Genomic DNA, 14,003 nt, shown 5'->3' on the forward strand with positions numbered 1-14,003 from the left:
TATGCAGCATATTGTTGGATTTTGCTTCTTGACCCATTCTGCCAGTCTATTTCTTTTGATTGGTGAATTGATACCATTACCATTGATAGTTACAACTGAAACGTATTGACTTGTCATTGCCATGACTTTTTCTTTTTGTTGGGTTCTCCCCATTTACATTTAATTTCTTGTCATGCCAGATGGGTTCATTCTGCTTTGCTTACTGGGGTTGTGATCCTCAATGTCTGTTCCTAGGATATTGTGTAAAATTTTTTGGAGTGGTGGTTTGGTATTCACAAAGTTCCTAAGGTGCTCTTTGTCATGAAAGTATCTTATTTCTCCATCCATTTTGAAAGATAGTTTTGCAGGGTACATCAATCTGGGTTGGAGGCTGTTTTCTTTTAGGGCTTGGAATATGTCACTCCAAGCTCTTCTTGCCTTGAGGGTTTGCATTGAGAAGTCTGCTGTGATTCTGATGGGCTTTCCTTTGTATGTGATTTGTTTCTTTTCTCTGACTGCTTGGAAAACTTTGTTCTTCTGTTGTGTTTCTGGAATCTTAGCAATTATATGCCTATGTGTAGATTTTTTTGATCAAGGCTATTTGGAGTCCTATATGCCTCACTTATCTGTATGTCAAGCTCTTTTCCCATGCTTGGGAAGTTTTCTGCCATTATTTCTGTGAAGAGATTTTTTATGTCATCTGCACTCTCTCCTGTTTCTTCATTGAGCCCAATCAGTCTTATGTTATTCTTCTTTGCATCATCTAGCAGCTGCTGGATTGATTTCTCATGTTCCCTTATAATTTTGAAGCAATTTTTCTTTTCCTGGTCACTAATTGCAATCTTATCTTCTATATCTGAAATTCTGTCCTCACATTGGCTCATGCTGCTGTGTAGACTTTCAATGGAGTTTTTCATGTCCTGGAAATCTATTTGCTTCTGTTTTATGGATTCCATTTGTTTCTTCTGTTGGGATTCCATCATGTTCCTGAGCTCCTCTCTAGATTTATTAATCATGTCTTGCACTAGGGGCACAATTTCTCCTGTTATCTGAGAAATTATTTCTGATTTCATTTTTTCCAGATCCCCTTCTGTTGCCAGTTCAGTGGGTCCAGGTGGTTGAGTATCAGAGTGTTCCATCTCCTTTCCCTTTGGGGTTGCTGTAGGTGATCTGGAAGTCTGGTTTTGAGACTTATTTATGTGTTTTCTCATTTTGACTGGGGCGGGGGGCTGTTAGCACCTGCACGGATTACCTCCTCTGAGCTGGGTGAGGTGGGACAGGGGCTGGGAGCAGCGGTAGGGATGGTGACCCAAAAGCCCTTTCCTGTGGGCTGGGAGCAGCAGGAGGGATGGTGGCCAGGAAACCCCTTCCTCTGGACCAGGAGCAGTGGGATGGTGGCTCAGAAGCCCCTCCCTCTGGGCCGGGAGCGGTGGGAGGGATGGTGGCCTGGAAGCCCCTTCCTCTGGGCCAGGAGCAGCGGGACAGAAGGTGACCCAAAAGCCCTTTCCTCTGGGCTAGGGGCAGTGGGAGGGATGGTGACCAGGAAGCCCCTTCCTCTGGACCAGGAGCAGTGGGACAATGGCTCAGAAGCCCCTACCTCTGGGCCGGGAACAGCGGGACTCAGTACCTTGGTCTGGTGGTCTGGTGTCCTCTGCATCTTTTTAGTGTGGAACCAGGTGGCTGCCTGTCTGCAGTGGGGTGATTTGGTGTCTTCCACATGACTCAGGACCTCGGTAGGGCAAGCACAGAGCTACCTGTCTGCAGCAGGCTGATTCAGCATGTTCTGTGTGACTCAGGACCTCGGTAAGGCATGGGCAGACCTGCCTGTCTGCAGCGGGGTGATTCGGCGTGTTCTGTGCGACTCAATATTATTTGATTTCTTGATGAAGGCTATTCTTGCCATTTTTATTTCTTCTGAGAATTGTTGATTCATTTTACTTGCCCATTTTTCCCAGCATCATTTATTGAAGAAGTTATCTTTATTCTGGTATGTAGTTTTGGCCCCTTTGACCAAGATATGTGCATATGGTTGTCTCTGCATCCTGTAAGCTGTTTCATTGATCCATATGTATTTTTGTGCCACTACCATGCTGTTTTTATTACTATAGCTTTGTAATGTAACTTCAAGTCTAGGATTCTGATTCCTCCTGCTTTACAATTGCTACTCAGGATTGTTTTTGATATCCTGGGTCATCTCTGCTTGCAAATTAATTTTGTGATTTTTTTCCAGTTCTGTAGAGAATGCTCTTGGTAATTTGATTGGGATTGCATTAATGCTGTATGTCAGTTTTGGATGTATGGCCATTTTGACTATATTGGTTCTTGCTATACAGGAACAGGAAATATTTTCTGATGTCCTCTTTGATCTCTCTCAGAGTACTGTAACTCTGAGTACTTTTTGTTGTGAGTTCTTTCACCTTCCTTAGTTTGGTTAATTGCTAAGTATTTAATTTTTCTCGGTGTTATTGGAGTGGTAATTCTTTCCTAATTTCTTTTTCAAACTTACTACAGGAATGTTATTGATTTTTGTGTGTTGATTTTGTATCCTGCTACATTGCTGAAGTTGCTTATCAATTCTAGGAGTCTTTTGGTTGCATTTTTTTTGGTCTTCTATGTAGAGGATCATGTTGTCTGCAAATAATAATATGACTTCTTTTCCTGTGAGTATCCCTTTTATTTCTTTTTCTTGCCTAATTGCTCTGGCTAATGTTTTGAGTACTATTTTGAATGAGAGTAGTAAGAGTGGACATCCTTGTTCATGATTTTAGAGGGAAAGATTTCAGCTTTTCCTCATTTAATACACTGTTGACAGTAGGTTTGGTATAAATGACTTTTATTAGATTGAGATAAAGTTATATACCTATTTTTTAGAGTTTTCAAAAAAATCGTAAATGGATATTGGATTTGTCAAAATTTTTTTCTGCATCTGTGACAGGATGTGATTTTTGTCCTTGCTACTGTCTATGTGGTGTGTTACATTATTTTAAATTTTTATTTATTTATTTTTATGGAAAATACTATATTTATGTGTATAGGAAGGACAGCTCCAAGGCCCTCACAGAGGAAATTCTACCCCAAAGAATTTGGGGAAATTATACCCTAAAGAAAAAACTTAGCAGCAAATTCACATCTTTCCCAGCACAGCCCAGGCTGGAAAGTTGAGCTTCTTATTTCTGGACACCCATCAGCCCCTCCCTCCAGAGAATTGCAGATAGGTCAGGAAAAAGGAACTCCTTCCGGAGCAGTGGGAGCCTGTTTCCTAGAGAACAAGGAGTGGCTCTGTTTGGAGGGTCAGATGGGAGTCACGCTGGGGATCTTCTCTGGGTTCTGTGGCCTGTGTTTCGAGCTGGCAGCATGACGGGGACCCAGCAGAGGACTGGACAGCAGTTAGTCATGGATTCTTAGGTGCACACATGAAAGGGCACAGATTGTCTGTCGTCCTTGTAATGATGTCTCCATCTGCCATCCTTTCCCTGACAGCACCCTAGTACTTTGCACCTACATTTCTTTCTGTGACTAAGGATCTGGAAATCAAGTTTTTCTCGAAAGAGAATCACTGTAGTTCAGCAACGTGGCAAAGGTAACAGCTGTCCCAGGAGGGTAAAGCAGATGACTAGAAGAGTGGTTTGCTCCCATCAGATGTCCTTGATTTTTTTTCTTTTTGAAAAAATAATGGGCTGGTGATAGGAACGATGGCTCAAGGGTGACATCATTCCGAATGTGTTGGTATTCTCAGGGAGGTCCCTTTCCTGACCAAGGCTTCAGAGACAGAGGCCATACTTGCAGCTGTGATCCCGACTGCTGCCTGCCTTCTTGACAGAGACTTCGTATTTCCAGGGTTCCTCTCAGACCGGGCCTGGACCTCATCTGGAAAGTCTGAGCAGCCCAAGGTGCTGGGGGTCCCAAGTGCCAGCTGAGTGTTCACAGGGCCCAATTCTAGACACTGGATTTAGGAGCTTAGTTGAGGGGGATCTCCTTGCGTTCCATCCGCATACGCAGGTACTCCCCGATGATAGCCATGAGTGCAATGCACACGGCTTGGACCAGCCACCAGGTCAACGCTGAGGGAAAATGGGAGCTGTAGAACCAGCAGCCCTGGAGGTGAAAGAGATGAAATCCAGGCACTGCTTCCCCCACTGGATGAAGCACAGCAAGCCCAGGGCAGAGGTGAGGGCGCTGAGGATGAAGGACATCATGGAGAGCCGGCCTCCAGGGGTGGACAAGCCCAGGATCTCGGCGTCAACCATCTGGCCCAGCGAGGGGCTGCTGCACACTAGAGCATCCACCAGCGTCAGCCAGAGACCCAGTGAGCCATAATAGACCGTTCGTGTCAGGATGATCTGCGACAGGATCAGCAACGGGTCCCACATGGAGCTACGGAACTGGCCTGCCATTCTGGCCCATGGGGTGGCCACTGCCCGCGCCTCAACGTCGCCGTGCTGTGGGCCTCCGGCTCCCTGGCCACCTGAGGGGACACACGCTGGGCCTTGGCTGGCTGTCACCTTGACAATGCCACCCTGCCCGGGGGAGGGACTGGGCTGCACGTATTGATTTGGATATGTTGAACCATCCCTTCATCCCTGGCATGAAGCCTTCTTGTGCTTGATGCATGATCTTTTTGATGATTTGTTGCATTCTGTTTGTAGAGATGGTACTTGTCACTGCCTCTGCTAGTGTGACAGGCTCATGGACATTTTGCTCAGAGGTGTGATTCTTGGTCCATGGTCTGATGCCTGGGTAAATGCTTGTTCCTCCCTGTTTCCTACCCAGGAATCCTCAGAGAACTCATTAGGTTGTTACAGCTCTCTGCCTTATGGAGGCCTGTGGATTACACTCCCCTTTCTTCAGTTCCAAATTCAACTGTTGATTCCTGAAGCCTCCCTAATGTGTCTTTTGGAAACTCTCATTTGCCACTTATTCTGTGCTGCTTGATCCTTAGAATTTTTCCCTGTACTAATTATTTTAGATAGATCCTGAGTTGCTGTCTAATTGAACTTTTTGTTCATCTTGATTCAAAACCAAATCTCTAAAAGCAAACTCTTATAGCTTATGAGTCTAATTTCATATATAGATACATACACACAGGTATATAGACATATCTTTTCTACTATTGTAAAAGCTTTATGACTCTTCAGAATCCTTCTGTGGAAGTTTTAATAATCTGCCATAATGTCTGAGAATATCTTGCTTGAAAATGGTATGAGAGAAACAACCCGTAGTATGAATTGAATTGATCCATTTTATTTAACAAGAAGGAAACTTCAAGATAATAACACTTAACAGGGGCCGGGGATTTAGCTCAGTGGTTCTGGCACCTGCCTTGCAAGCACAAGGTCCCGAGTTCGATCCCGTTACCAAAACAAACAAACAAAAAACCACTTAACAAATTCTCCCCCTCAGTGAAATGGACAAAGATAAAATTAACCATATAAAACAACACTCGGAGAGAAGTTGTATGGACAGGATTAGGTAGTGTACTGGAGACAAGATAATGAAATGAATTTTTTTTTCTTACAAATAAACATGAACTGACTCATTTTGAATAATGCTGAGATATTATCATCAAACTTGGCCCAAATTACATTATATTTCCAAGTAGTATAATAGGCCCCAGTATTGAAATGATGGAACCAACTGATAAAGCTGTAAAAATAAGAGCCTGACAAGCAACATACCATTGTTGACCTATTGTCATTCAAAAATGCTAACTTCATTGTAAATTGTTTTGTTACAGTACACTTTGAAAGTATCTTTCTGTATTTCCAGAGCTGAGATCTTAGGTTTGTATGAGGTATTATGTTTACAAATAAGATGATACTGAAGGAAACTATGTTTATCCCAGGTTATCCTTCTGGATAACATGGTATTTGCTTTGTCTTCATTTAAATATTTTAGTTTTGTTAGGAGGGAGTTGTGCTGTAATTGGAGAAGGGGAGAAGGGTACAGGAGGGATAGTAGATGTATTATAGCATTTCTGTTCTCAAATGAGGGAAACCCAGCAGTCTTCTAAGGTACCAGACAAACGTCAGGTGGTTAGAAGTCCATAGAGTGACCCTAGAGGTCACACAGAGTTCTCATTTAGAAAGGAAGGAAAAATTATGTTACCAGACTTAAAAATCAGGGGTGCTAAATTTGCTGATGTAGCTCCACGATGTTGCTACTGGGATTTCAAAATGAAAACAGCGGTATTATATTGCCCTCTACTGTCTATTTTTATTATTATTTTCTCAATTCATTTTTTTCCACTTTATTAAATTCTTTTATTGGTACATTGTAGGTATACAACACAATTACATTTCTCATTAGGAATTGTACCTGTATATAATGCATCTTGGTTCTTATTTTTTCCCCATTCCTAGCCCTCCCTTCACGCCCTCCACCCTTCCCTATTTACAAAGACTTTATTTCCATTTTTTCCATTTCTCAGCATTTTTCCTTTCCTTTCTTTCCTTTCCCCTGCCCCTCCCACTACCCCTACCCCTTTGGACCTTTTCTTCCTATTTTGCATTATCGATTATTCATTCTAATCATTGGTACATTTTAGGTATACAATATAATGACATTCATCATTGGAAATTTGCACCTTTACATAGTCTCTCTTGGTTCTTATTTTTCACCCTTGCCCAGCCCTCCCTTCAACCCCTCCATTCCTCCCTATTTACAAAGATTTTGTTCCTATTTTTCCATTTTCTCATATTAATCCCATTCCCTTCTATCCTTTCCCCTAGCCCTCCCACTTCCTTCCCCTTTGCCCCTTTTCTTCCTATTTCACATTACCTATTATACATTTTAGTCCTTATTTACACTTTCAATTCAATTTCTTTAAGAAGCTGACTTTTTTTGGAGGGGGGTGGGTACCAGGGATTGAACTTGGGTCCTTGCGCTTGAAGAAGCTTTTTTTAAGCATAGAAGTAAAAGGTTCATGCTATAAAATTTTAAAAATACATAAGAATGTAGATGAGAAAGTAAAATTAAGCGTAAACTTTCTAAAAATAAAAAGGATTAATTTATATTTTAATATTAATGAATTTAAGAGAACCAGGAGTAACTGTTATATTATAAAATTTTGTATAAGAGCTATTTGATCTTAGATCTAAAAATAAAGGAAAAATGTGCATTGAGGCTTAGGGTTATTATTAAGAAATTTCTCATTTTATGTAGTTTAAATTTCTAGTGAAGTTTAGAGAAATGTAGAGATACTTCTACATACCAATCCAGTAGCTAAAATTAAAACTGACAAGTGTTGGTGAGAATATAGAGCAATTCTAAATCTCATGCATCGCTGATAGAGATAGAAAATGAAACACTTACTTTTTTTTTTTAAATGTTTATGATTTGGTTTACTATAGTGATGATTTTCCCCTTCCCTTCCAGAAATAATAGTAAGATTTCCTTACTCTAGGAAAAGTTGTAAATAAACTTGCTTTGATCATTTCACTTATTAGTGTTTTAGTGGGGAATATTAACAACATTAGCAAATATAGATTTCCTGTAGTCTATATATTAAACATAGGATCCAAAACGCTCATGGTTATATAGGAGAGTGCCACCAAATAAAGTTAAATTTATTGCTCAATTTTGGACTACCACTGAAAGAAATATATTTAAATAGAATATATTGTGTTTTAGTTACAGAGAGTTGAAAGATGTTTCTCCAAAAATATTATAATTTGTTACAAGAAGGCAAGAAAAAAAATTGTTTTCATATGTACTGGGATCACATACCAATCTTCCTGGACCACTTTCACATGACAATGCACAAGTGGATTGGCTTATAGGATTTCTTGGTGCTTTTGATCAGGCTAAGGAATCACATAGCTATTTCCATCAGAACTCCAAGGCCCTACATGATTTTCAGCTATCTCGAGCTCAGGCACGACAGTTATGGCCTGTGCTAGTTGCCAGCAGATTCCACAGCCCATTCCCCCCGGGGGACTAACCCTCGAGGCCTAGCCCCTAATATGATTTGACAGATGGATGTGACACATGTCCCCTTTTTGGAAAGCTGATTTGTACATGTTTCTATAGATACATTCTCAGACATGACGCGTGCCATGTGTCACACTGGTGAGAAAGGGCACCATATTCAACAACACTGCTTGTCTGCTTTTGCTGCCATGAGACTGCCCCAAAATATTAAGACTTACAGTGGTCCATCATATGTTAATAAATTTATCCAAAAATGCCTTCTTGTTTGGCATGTTAAGCATAGTACTGGTATCCCATATAATCCACAAGGAAGAGCCATAGTGGAAAGAGCCCACGCCACTCACAAACATCAATTGCTTAAACAATCAAAAGGGGAAAATCAACTGCCTCCACCAGCCTGTTTAAATATGGCTGATTTTGTACTTAAGTTTTTAAATCCTGAAGCAGGTTTCATACAACCGCCTCCTATGCTCCATTGGCATATAGATACCATGGCTAAGACCCAGAAACCACAGTCCTTCGGAAAGATGTCCAAACGGGTAAGTGGAGCAGCCCCACTGCCTTGATAACGGGGGAGAGATTTTGCTTGTGATGGCGCACTTACTTTGGAAAAGATTGGACCTTTCTCCTGCATTTCAGCATATAGTTACGCTTAAGACTCAGCAGTCTTACTCATATGAATTTACTTAGGAGAAATCAAACAGAAAAACTTGCATGCAGATGAGTTTTATTTATAATAGCCAAAAATTGGAAAAAAGCCCCACTTGTGTGAAAGAAGCCATCAGTATATGAATTTGTAGCACACTGTAGTATAAACACAGTGAATTACTGCTGGGCCATAAAAAGGAATAAACTGATACATGTAACAGTATGAATAACTCTCAAAAGCACTGAGACAAGTGAGAAAAGCCAGGAAGAAATGACAACTGATTTTATGATGTTATTTATATGAAATTCTAGGAACAAAATCACAGTGATAGGAAGTAGTGCCTGAGGTGTGTGTGTGGGGGGAAGACTGATTCAGAGGGTGCAAAGGAACACGGGGGATGGAAAGGCGCCTTGGTCTCGGTGCACCTTTGTCACAACATCAGAGTGGACGCTGAACAGTGGGGCTTTTCATTCTTAAAGTAAGGCATTTCTATTTTAGTGGAGTTTAAGAGAAGGAAAAGAAACAGGCGAAACTGAATAGAAATAAACTGCTCTATTATAAAAAGAACTCTTAAGAGAGTTCTCTAAAAAATAAAAGCAGTATAAATCATACCTTAATAAAGCTGATTAATAAAACAAAAATGAAGTTAATAAGGAAAAATGCCATAATAACCACCTAGTTAAAGGAATGCAGAAAAAGAAAGCATAGATGAGATAACTAGAAAATAGAAAAGTGGCAAACTTAAACCCAGCTATACTGATAATTAAATGCAGAAGGACTAAATAATTTAAACACATTTTTCAAAATAGATTTTGAAAAGCAAAGATAGGTTAAAAGAGGGCTGGGGATTTTAGCTCAGTGGTTTCGCTGCCTGCCTTGCAAGCGCAAGGACCCGAGTTCAATCCCTGGTACCAAAAAAAAAAAAAAAAAAACTACACACACACACACACAAAAACAAAAACAGGTTGAAAAGAAAGAAATTGGGAAGTAGGAAGAACATGTTTAGATGGGAAGGGGGACAAGAAAGGGGGTAGGGAGAAGGGAAAGAAGGGCAAAGAAAAAAAGAAGGGGAAAATGGAAACAAAGCTTTTGTGAATGGGGAGAGGAAGAAGTGCTGAGGGGGAAAGGGAATGGGGAAAAAAGTTACAATATGTCATGTGCAGGTACAAATTCCCTATGAAAATGTGATAAATGTGCATGACAAATATGTACTAACAGATAAGAGTTAAAAAGGATGAGAGAAAACATATTAGGCAAATAGGGTAAGAAAGCATTGTGGTTCTATTAATAACAGACTTCAAGACAGTGGCTGTTAGTAGAGAGAAAGAGAACTATAGTGATAAAAGGGTCCATTCAGCATGAAGACATGACTCTAGTTAATATACCTAAGTAAACATGTGAAGCAAAAACTGACAACTAAAAGGGAGAGACAGACACATTTACATTATAGTTGGATATCTTCATACTCCGTCTCTATAATAGAAATGGTAAAAAGTCAGTAAGAATAGAGAAAATAGGTTGTTTATGAAATTATTCCTTACCCAAGGTCATGAAGATACTTTACTAGGTTCTAAAAGTTGTTTATTCTGTTCTCTTTTCACATTTAAAATTTAAATCTACTTGGAACTGATTGCTATGAATTTGGTAAGGGTCAAATTTAATTTTTACCATTTGGATCATTAATTGAAGTCCATCTTTTCCAGTATGCAGTTACATAAAAAAATCAAGTGGTACATGTATATGTGTCTGTATATAGCAGGGCCCCCCACCACTGGTCTCTTTGTCATTTTTGTGCCCAAAACATAATGTCTCAGACTTAGAGATGTATAATACCAGGTCTTGCTATCTGGTAGGGGAAATCTTATAATTGGTGTTTAATGACTTTTTCTTTCCAATTATTCTACCTTCTATATCTTTTTCTCATCTTATAATAGCTAGCATCCCCAACACACACAATGTTGAATAATAGAAGTGATGATTTGGGGCATGGTTATCTTATTCCTAATCTCAAAGGAAAGTTTTCATTATTTTAGCACATGTACTATATTCGCTATAGTCTATTGGTATGCTTTAATAAATTCAGTGTGCTCCCTGGTAGTCCTAGGTTGCTAAGGAGTTGAATTTTATTAAATGCCTTTTCTGAATCTATTGAGTTTTCTTTTAATTTGTTTGTATGCTAAGTCACAATCAGGAATACTTCTAATGCTAAAAGCTTTAATTCACAAAAATATGATGTTTAAGAATATTTGTGGACATAGATTAACATTATACAGGGCTGGGGATTTAGCTCAGTGGCACCGTGCCTGCCTCACAAGTGCAAGGTCCTGAATTCGATCCCCAGTACCGCAAACCCCCCCCCCCCCAAAACAAAAAGATAACATTATACAGTAAGTAGGGCAATCACTTTTATAAAGCAGAAACTACAGTAGATTAAACAAAGGAAAGAGAAACATAATAATAACTTCAACATAATGTTGCAAGTATCTCAAAATTATAGCAGTTTGCCTGCTAGTTGATTATTTTTTTTCCATTTTTAACAATATGACAAAGCACACTGCTAGCAGTTGGAATATGTCTCTCAAAAGTTCCTGTGCTGGAAGCTCTGACTCCAGTGTGGCAGTGTTAGGGTAGTGGAACCTTGAAGAGGTGGAGCCTAGAGAAAGGTAATTAGGTTACTGGGGGTGCCACCTGTAGAAAGGGTTAGTGCTGGGCTCTGGGATTTAGTTCCTGTGAGAGCAGCTGGTTGCAAAGCATGACCCCCTACACACTGGGTTCCGTCTGCATATTGCTATTTGCCTTCTGCTCCTCTGCCATGTTACGAGGCCAAACTGATGGGGCTGTTCAGTCTTGGACTTTCAGTCTCCAAAACTGAGAGCTACACAAAATCTTTTTTCTTTGTGAAGTACTCTACTTCAGGTATTCTGTTATAGCAACAGAAAATGTATTAAGTCATTCATATAACAAAATTTACTATCTTAACCATTTTCAATGTATAGAGTAGTATTAACTACATTAATTGTACATCACCACCATCATTAGCATCCATTTCCAGAACTCTCTTCATCTTGCAAAATTAAAACTGTATATCCATTAAACAATACCTCCATTCTCCTTAAGTGTAGCGCCTGTCTCTCTGAATTTGACCACTATGGGTACCTCATATAAATGGAATGATGCAGTCTTTTTGTGAGAGGCTTAGTTCACTTAGATAATATAATGTCCTCAAGGTTCATCTATGTTGTATCTTGTATCAGAATTTTTATCCTTTGAGGCTTTCATCCTTTAATTTTGTTGCATGTGTATAGTACATTTTATTATCCATCTGTTGATGGACAGTTAAGGTATGAGCACATTTTACCTATTGTGAATAATGCTGCTACAAACATAGGTGAACAGATAGCTCTTTATGATCATGCTTTAAATTTTGGGCGGTATATACTCCAAAGTGGAATTTCTGAATAATATGATAATTTTATTTTTAATTTTTTGAAACTATCATACTGTTTTCCTCCGTGGCTTCCATTTTACCTTTCCAGCAATAGTGCACAATTTTGTTACATCCTTACCTACACTTGGTATTTTTTTTTTTTTAAAGCATTGTCTCCATTCTAACAGATGGTGTGATGTGTTATCTGAGCGTAGTTTTGCCTATCTTTCAAAACTGATGGAGAAATAAGATACTTCATGGCAAAGAACACCTGAAGAAATTCATGACCATGAAACCAGTACTCCAAAGTGTTCTGAAGGATATTCTAGAAAGAGACAACAAAGATTACAACTCCATGAACCCCAACAGAATGAATCTATAAGGCAAGGCAGGCAATTAAACAAAAGGAAAGAAGGAAGCCAACAACAGGAAAATAACATGACAGAGATAAGACAATACATATCAGTTATAACTATCAATGTTAATGGTCTCAATTCACCAGTCAAAAGAAACAGTGGCAGAATGGATCTAGAAGCAAGATCCAACAATATGCTGGACACAAGAAACACATTTAATTAAAAAACAAATTCATAGATTGAAAGTCAAGGGAGGGAAAACAATATTCCATGCAACAGGAACCTGGAAAAAAGCAGGGGTAGGTATTCCATTTGCAGACAAAGTGGATTTCAAGTCAAGACTGATTAAGAGAAGCAAAGAAGGTCACCGTATCCTTGTAAAGGGATCAATCCAAGAGGAAGAGATAACAATCATAAATATGTATGCACCAAATCACAAATATGTAGCACCGAATCATAAATATGTATGCACCCAACTATATAAAATGAGTATTAATGGATATGAAAAGTCAAATAAGCACTAATACAGTTGTAATGGGGGACCTCAGTAACCCACTATCACAAATAGATCAACTAGACAAAGAAAATCAACAATGAAATATTAGAACTGAACCAAACTTTTGAACAAATGGACTTAGTAGATGTCTACAGTGTTCTGCCCCACAGCATCGGAATACACATTCTTCTCAGTTGCACATGGGATGTTCTCCAACATAGACCACATACTAGCCAATACAAAGGAATTGAAGTTATCCCATGCATACTATCACACCATGGTGCAATGAAATTGGAAGTCAATGGCAAATGTAACCACAAGAACTTCATAAACACATGGAAATTAAATAACACCATCCTGAGCAACCAATGGGTCAAAGATGAAATTAAAGAAATCAGTTTCTACAATTAAACGATAATGACAATAGAACATACCAGAACTTATGGGATGCAATGAAAGCAATGCTATGAGGGAAATTTACAGCTGTGAATACCCGTATCAGGAAAACAGAGCAGGCTTAAATAAACAAACTAATGAACCTCAAGCTTCTAGAAAAAGAATAAGTCAAGCCCAAAGCTCATATGAGGGAGGAAATTATAAAAATCAGAGCAGAAATTAATGCAATGGAGACTAAGAGAACGATACAAAAAAATCAATGAAGCCAAGAGTTGGTTCTTTGAAATTAAATAAAATTGACAAACCCTTAGCCAATCTTACCAAAAACAAGGAAAGAAGACTCAAATCCATGCAATTAGGAATGAAAAGGGTGAAATCACAAAATCCTGAAGAAATCCAAATGATCAATACCTATTTTGTGAACCTGTATTCTAATAAGATGGAAAATACAGAAGAAATGGACAGATTCCTAGATACATATGAATTATCAAAACTGAATCAAGAAGATATAAAAATTCAAAATAAACCAGTATCAGCCAATGAAATTGAAGACGTAATTAAAAAACTGAGTAGTTCTGCATTTCTCTCATGATTAGGATACTGGACACCTTTTCAGGTAATTATTGGTAATTTGTGTATTTTCTATGGAGAAAATTCCATTCAGGCCTTTTGGCCATCTCTGTATTGTTCTTCTCGTTTTCAGTTTTCATGAAGTAAAATTTTCTGTTGTACTGATTTTTATATTCTTTGTGCTGTGTGCCTTTGGTGTGA

General features: G+C 39.0%; 1 protein-coding gene and 1 pseudogene across 1 annotated transcript in view; one reads left to right on the forward strand and one right to left on the reverse strand.

Moving 5' to 3' along the window:
* Window positions 1–13,973, forward strand: part of Wdr35 (WD repeat domain 35) — a 96,589-nt gene extending 82,616 nt beyond the window's left edge. Inside the window, exon 28 of the mRNA XM_087216647.1 lies at window positions 12,173–13,973. The gene's annotated coding sequence lies outside the window, so the exon portion shown is untranslated. The remainder of the gene's footprint in view (window positions 1–12,172) is intronic.
* On the reverse strand, window positions 1,096–6,569 carry LOC147827088 (protein SYS1 homolog pseudogene; annotated as a pseudogene).
* Window positions 13,974–14,003: the final 30 nt, after the last annotated feature.

This window comes from Heterocephalus glaber, unplaced genomic scaffold, assembly GCF_053883595.1.
Source record: "Heterocephalus glaber isolate CG9 unplaced genomic scaffold, H.glaber_assembly_v1.0 deba00001457, whole genome shotgun sequence".
Taxonomy (NCBI): domain Eukaryota; kingdom Metazoa; phylum Chordata; class Mammalia; order Rodentia; family Bathyergidae; genus Heterocephalus; species Heterocephalus glaber.